At 39.6% G+C, this 7,500-nt stretch overlaps 1 protein-coding gene across 1 annotated transcript in view; it reads right to left on the bottom strand.

The window, feature by feature from the left end:
• The window catches only part of LOC122261148 (CD151 antigen), a 38,825-nt gene that overhangs the window by 6,906 nt on the left and 24,419 nt on the right, over window positions 1-7,500 (bottom strand). The gene's annotated exons all lie outside the window — the stretch shown is intronic.

Here is a 7,500-nt window from a genome sequence, read left to right on the forward strand (position 1 = left end):
TTATAAACTTTAAACCTCTAGACCCGACCCTAAATGTAAATGAAAACTAAATATTTAACATCTTATATTCGTGTATCAATCAATGCTTCGTTCAGGATCTCCAGGTATCAAAACATATATACGAGGTAACGTGACACCGCAACCCAACCTCACCGTTCACGGACTTGTTCGTTCTCCACCACAGTAACACGACAACTCCAACTGCGGTGGACTCACATATGCATCCTTGTTGTCTGTTGTGTTTCTTTTGTTATGATTTCGCTTTGTGATCGAAGGGTATCAACCAATGGAAATACTCGCGTACTATACCGAATCTTATAGGCATCTCGAATTGCTTGGTTAGCGATAAAATGATTATAGCATCGCGTGGTGTAAGTTAATCTCCGGGTCGCCCCGCGCGTGTGCGTGCATACGTACATGCTGACGTCTGGTTCGTCACATGTGGGCGTATCTGTGAATGACCTCTCATTGGATACTTTCTGCATGCAAAGTTCGCAGTGATGAGGACGGCTACTAAGACCGATAACAGAGCATTCATCTAACACATGAGGAGGGGTTGTGTTAAATCTTACTGTGTAAAATGAGGCAACATGAATGGGTCATGATAAAGACCTCGGAAAATGGAGTAGGCTAATGATAAACGAAGTTACATCCAACCCAAGAGGATCGGTGTTGCCGACATCGTCACTCTACACAATCAACACAACTACACAGGGACACAATCAGTCACTAGCGAGGGAAGAGGATCGAGTGTCAGGTTTCGGGGCAACTCTGGTCCCCTGGAAGGTTACGCCCGTGCGAGCAACACCTACGACGCTGGGAACACAGGGGAGTATGTCACGCCAGGTATGTATTACTACTCTTCGAGAGCTTGGTAACGCCCCGTGGTACCCTCTCCCATACCCCCCCCCCCTCCCGGTGCCCGCGCGACAAACAGGTTCAGCTCCAACTTGCCTGCTCATCCACGCCCCTCTTGGAAATGTCCCCGCCGCTGATGAGAGTATGGTGGTGGTGGTGGTGATGATGATGATGATGATGATGATGATGATGATGATGATGATGATGATGATAACTGATAACTGACGGTGGTGAGGAGACTGACAATCATGATGGTGATGATCAGCATCATATTCCAAAGATAATGATGATGATAATAATAAGGATAAATGATAACGAGTCAAAAGATTATGATATTTATCACGAATACTGAAATAAAGGCTATGGTAGTGTTAGTAAAATCCTAGTGTTGACAACCCGGGTACTTCAGTTCCCGTGTGTCTTTTCCCGTCGTCTCGAGCTGCAGTTTTTATTCGGCGATTCTGATAAGCCTCTGGCCTCTTCAGAGAGGAGCTCGGGTGTCCTACTGCTCATTCTCTGCGGCATTTGCCTCGCCCTTTGTGTTGCAGGATGTAAACTTTGAGGATTAGATAGATATCTGTGTATGTGAGAGTTTGTGTGTAATTACTACGATCCATACACTTACACACAGTCACTAGCACACACTCACACTTACAGTTCCTACCAAACGCACTTCCTCCCACGCCTACGCCAAAGGAAGGATCGACGGAGGTCATCGTAGGGTTAATCATGAACTAGACGTGACCCTTTGATCCGCTATGAATCACTGAGCCAAGTAAGTGCTTCGCGATTCCTCTTCCTCGACCTGGCCTCCTCTAACCCGGCCTTCCCCGTTCTAGCTTTCCTCCGCCTGCCGGGCTTCTTCGCTTATTGCCACGCCCATGACTCGCCCTCGCGCCCCGGTCCGGCCCACCTGCGCCTCCGCCAGTGGCAGCAGGTTCCTGGTTGACACGCTCGTTCCTACGTCGCGTCGGTGTTTTCTGTATGCTGATGACGTCTCTATTTTTTATGTGTTTGTTTGTTTGTTTGTTTTTGTGTGTATATATATGTGTGCGTGTGTGTGTGTGTGTGTGTGTGTGTGTGTGTGTGTGTGTGTGTGTGTGTGTGTGTGTGTGTGTGTGTGTGTGTATTAGGTGGTTGACCATAGACTATATTCATATTTTCCATTGCTAACGAAACTTATCAATTTATAAATACATTTTTTTTTCTGAATCATATAACTAACAGACCGACAAACAAAAATATATATATCTCTTGCGAAATTAAGCAATCAAAATGCTCCTTATGTTCGTTAAAGTTAAAAAAAAAATCTGCGTTTCGTACCCAGATGCTTACTTAGTCCACCCATGTGGTCTCGAGTATTGAAATCCATCTAGGTTTGATTGGGATCTGAACTGAAATGAATTTGAACATTAACAACGACAATTATTAAACCAAGGATGATGATGATAATCACAATTATGATAATAATGGTAATGATAATGGTGATAGTGATGATAGAAATAATAATAATGTGAATAATAATAATGATGATGATAATGATAATGGTAATGGTAATGATGATGGTAATAATGATAATGATAATAGTGATAATTATAATAGTAATAATGATAATAAGGACAATAATGATGTTAGTAATAACAACTACAATAATAGTAATGATAGTAATGATAAATATCAATTGATAATTATGATAACAATAATAATGATAATAATAATAATAAAAACAACAACAATAACAATGACAATAATCATGAGGATAATAATAATAATAATGATAATAATGATAATGATAATAACGATAATAGTAATAGATAATAATGATACTTAAAAGCTCGACCGAAAATCAATTACACATTATAAGAAAAAAAATCGTGAGTGCTGAGGACTGCTTCGGATTCCTTTGTATCATTAACGATGTTACATATACTATTAATCGGCATAACAATATAAGGTTACTCTTAATAATGCAGTATTAATGAATCAAAAAACGTCATTAATGTGATCGCGTGATTTCTGATATACATATTTTTATTATTATTTTTTTTTATTTATTAATATTATTTTTTTATTATATATATATATATATATATATATATTTTTTTTTTTTTTTTTTTTTTTTTTTTTTTTGCGATATAAGGAGATTTGAGAGTTACCGAATGAGATATTTGTTCACACAGCTGACCGTCAGACAGAGTGATAACTAAGGTGTTTACTTCAAAACTTTAATAAAGAGAGGATAGAGAAAACATGATGTGCAGATTTGCTTACAATGTTTTTTTTTTTTTGGTCTTAAAATGTTCTTTGTACTTTTATCAACGAAATGTGTACTAGAATCTTAATGTCTCATGCCGCTGGAAGTAATAAAATATTTTCTATATCATATATTGGTTTGTTGGGTTTGTCCAACCCGATGGTAGTAGTTTAAAATTATGTAAAATAAGAGTTAATGGGAGCTGTAAAGCTGGAGGAATCTTTCCCATGGCAGATGTGTACATATGACAATATGTTGCACATATATGACATTCTAGCCTACGATATATATATATATATATATATATATATATATATATATATATATTTTTTTTTTTTTTTTTTTTTTTTTTTTTTTTTTTTTTTTTTTTTACTCACTGAGTATATCTTATATACAACACTTTGCAAAAAATGCCTCTATGTTTTCATCACGACATGTATAAATCATTCTGATATGTTTATATACATGTTTTTTTTTTCCGATCCCTTAAAAAAGTCAAGAGACATGGCGAGCTGTGCCCATGCCGTCAAGCACGAAGGAAGTTGAGCGTTGGATCGAGCGCGAGCTGACGTTGCACTCTGCAGATCTCGAGTACAACAAGACACGCCGGCGTCACTTGCCAACCGATAAACGAATGCCTCTGGGAGTGTGCGGAGGCATTAGAAAACGCCCGTTATAAATTCAGTCGAGCCATTTCTAAAATCTTCGTTCACGAGATCCCTTAACGGAACCCATAAGGCAACGTGGTTATCCGTATATGGGATATCACATATGGTTTGCCTTACAAGGAAGACCGTACAAGGGAAGCTACCAGTGTCTTTGACTTCACAATTTGCCATAATATTGTCGTTACGATCAGTACACGATCTTAACCCTTCTAGTCTGTGCTCAAAAAAATCTGAAGTCGTATCACCAATAACTATTTCGTTTTAATATGTTGCTCACAGTCTCACAATCCATGTGCATAAATGTTTTACCTCTGCAAGTCTGCAAAAGAAGATTCGGCGTGGCGGGTGGCGTTACTTACGGCTTGTATTTCAGCGGACTGAATCACATATAAATCAAGCTAATGCTAACATTCCTCTTAAAAGATCAAACCACCCTAACTACACACACTCATCTAGTTGCCGTTCAGTAGAGGTAGGTGACCTCGAGAACACACACCAGCCTGTAAACACATGCTTAACGCGGCAGCCGTATCGCCATTAGTAAAACATCCATGACGTCGTTTAAGAATTCTGACACATGCACCTGCACTGCTCCGTCCTTTAAAAGGCATCGCAATATGCTTTCCACGATCTACACTCTCTGTACTGCTGGATATGACTGCTTTAGTGATTTTATTCCTTTATAAAGCCAATGTTGACGATGGTAATGATGATGATAACAATTATAAGAATAATAATGATAATAATGGTAATAATAATAACAATCATAATAATATTAATTATAATAATGATAATGTTGATGATAATAATAATGATAACAATAATGATAATGATAGTAATTATAATAATAATGATTATATTGATAATAATAATAATAATAATAATCATAAAAATAATAATAGTAATAATAATAAAAATAATAATAATGGTAATAACAATAATTATAATAATAACAATGATGATAATACATCAATAAATAGAGTAATTGATTAATAATGAACTATAATAAAAATGATGATAATACCAATATCACCATTATCATTATCAGCATCATTGATGATAAAAATAAACAAATAATAAGATAAATATAATAATAATAGTAACAATAATAATATCAGCATGAAGATTTATAAAACGAGACGTGAATAACAAGAAGTAACTGTAAAAATGCCAAAGACCTAGCAAGGAATGCGATTGTATACCCTTTTAAACCGGCAGTTTCCTTAAAAGACAGATTTGGCGTCTGATTATTAGCTTACATGGTGTTTACTTGTGTTTGGGAATGTCTGGACGTCCCCGTGTTCAAACTGCGCTTGTAACTGTGTGCTTCTTTCACTGTATTTACACGTGTGCGGACTTTTGTGCATGCATACATAAGATGCTGTGGATGTGAATATGTGCAGAGGAGCTTGACTTCAGTCTTGTGACCAGAATTCAAACATGGTAAACAGAGTGAGGTTCGTCAGTCAAATCACCACATTGGACAGCGCACTTTGTTGACAACGCCCAGATCTGCGTCAGCGACAGACTGTGATCAACTCCTCACACCTCTTTTTTTTCTGAAGGGTCTGTTATTCTCGGCGAAGAGAAAGAAACGTGTTAGTTTTCAGTTGACAGCTGTGGACAGAAGGGTAACCTGAAACAAAGGCGACACGTGTGTGATACAACAACTGGAATACCTGTCAGAGGCCCGGGCGCCTCTCCATCCCTACTGCTCCCTTTCCCCAAAGAGATTTCGCTCTCTGATTTTACAGGCTTTTTGCCTGCTCCCTTTATCTCTTTACATGCTCGAATTATTTCTTCGTGTCATCTTTATCTTAGATTGAAATCGAACTTCCTTTCCATATCTCTTCCTCGATTTCTTAGTCCTTGTCTTTGTGCAGTACTTTCTGCTCGATACTCCTTGCCCTTCCTTGCCCTGCCTTCATCTCCCCATGTATTGACTATTCCCTTCAGGCTGACGGCCAGGCCGATGGCAAAATGAAGGACAGGCTCAGCAGCAGCAGGTGTAGGTATACATAAGATGAAGGTATAAATAGAGGTTCCGAGGAAGGCCGTGGGAGAAGAGGGACGGGAAAGGGGACTCCTGCTGGGGAGTTTAGGACCGACAAAGGACGCAACGCCTCTTAAGAGACGCCCGGGCCTCGGCAACCGCACAAAATAAAACATCCAAATCCTCTTCGCACTTGACACCTTTTATCCTTCGGCTGTAGAGGAGGAGGAGGAGGGCGATGGGGAGAGGAGGGAAGGAGGGGTTGTGTAAGAGGGGCTCTCCCTTACACTGAACCAGCAAGTCCTGCACTGAATCGCCTATGATTCTTGAATAACCTTCAACGGAGTCCTGAGCGACGTGTTCCTTGTGCCAATGTGAAGGGACACACAGAGGAGCGTCCATAATGTAGAACACCATGAAGCATAAGGACACAATAGGGCGGACACTTTTTTTTCTCTCTTAACCCTTTCTTTGGGGACATTGGTAACATCAACAATCAACCACCATCCACCCCACGAAGGGACATGTGCGCCCCAGTCGGGCCTTGTTTCTTCACTTCCCAGATTGGTCACGATAGAGCGTTCCTGCTGAGTTGGGGATATAAGGAGCGACGTAGACGAGTAGTTAGAAAGGTTACGACCACTTTGGATTTCTCGAGTGAGGAAGTCATACCGTGTGAAATACAACACAGGACATGCTACATTGTATTATATATTCGCTTTAATACCGCTGATTAAACAAAAATGAAAATAAGCTTATTGCTAAGCACATACAAACTCAAACACAAACCTAATTCACGAATAAACAAGAGTCGCTCCTCATACCAACTCGCAACTTGGTCGGAGGGTAGAAAGGACAAGGTTTCTGACCACAAAAACAAAATCCCCTCCATTTTTGTAATCCTAGAAGGGATAGGAATATGTAATTGCACCTTGGGCCTAATACGTCTACAAATTCCATACAAGGTATCTGCCCTCCCTAACTAGCTCCGTGTATCCCTCTTTCTAATAACCTGACAGCCGTCTTTCTGATTTGGCTGTTCTTGTTATTAGTATTTTTGAGAGAGAGAGAGAGAGAGAGAGAGAGAGAGAGAGAGAGAGAGAGAGAGAGAGAGAGAGAGAGAGAGAGAGAGAGAGAGAGAGAGACATACAGAGAGAGAGAGAGAGAGAGAGAGAGAGAGAGAGAGAGAGAGAGAGAGAGAGAGAGAGAGAGAGAGAGAGAGAGAGAGAGAGAGAGAGAGAGAGAGAGAGAGCTTACATTGGCAGAATTATGCCGGAACCCAGTTGAATGGGACAGGCGTACAATGGACAGACCAAGATTTGCTGATATCAATTTTGGAACATATTGTGCCTTCTCCCTACAAACAAGTAAGTAATGCAGTCTACCATCACAGTTATGTTCAGTTAATTTACCCCTTTCAGCCCGGATGCTTGAAATACTTTGCATAAAAACTCGACAGCTGTTTATCCGACGACATTTGTTACGATTCACATAACTTAATGTAAGAGCGGTATAATGCTTGTTAAGTCTTATGCTAGAAAAAAGACTGTGATTATTGAACTAACAATTTGTATTTACTTTTTATCTTCTTTTATTGTGGGGGGGGGGGTGACTGCCCTATACAGGTAAATAATTAGCACAGGGTGTGGGTGTGAGAACTAACCCGCACCTGGAGACACTTGTGTAAACCGCAGGCTGGGAAATTGTCGGTTATTAATGAGTGGACT

The sequence above is a fragment of the Penaeus japonicus genome, unplaced genomic scaffold (genome assembly GCF_977035675.1).
Source record: "Penaeus japonicus unplaced genomic scaffold, GWHDUDI00000001_assembly GWHDUDI00000002, whole genome shotgun sequence".
Classification (NCBI taxonomy): Eukaryota; Metazoa; Arthropoda; class Malacostraca; order Decapoda; family Penaeidae; genus Penaeus; species Penaeus japonicus.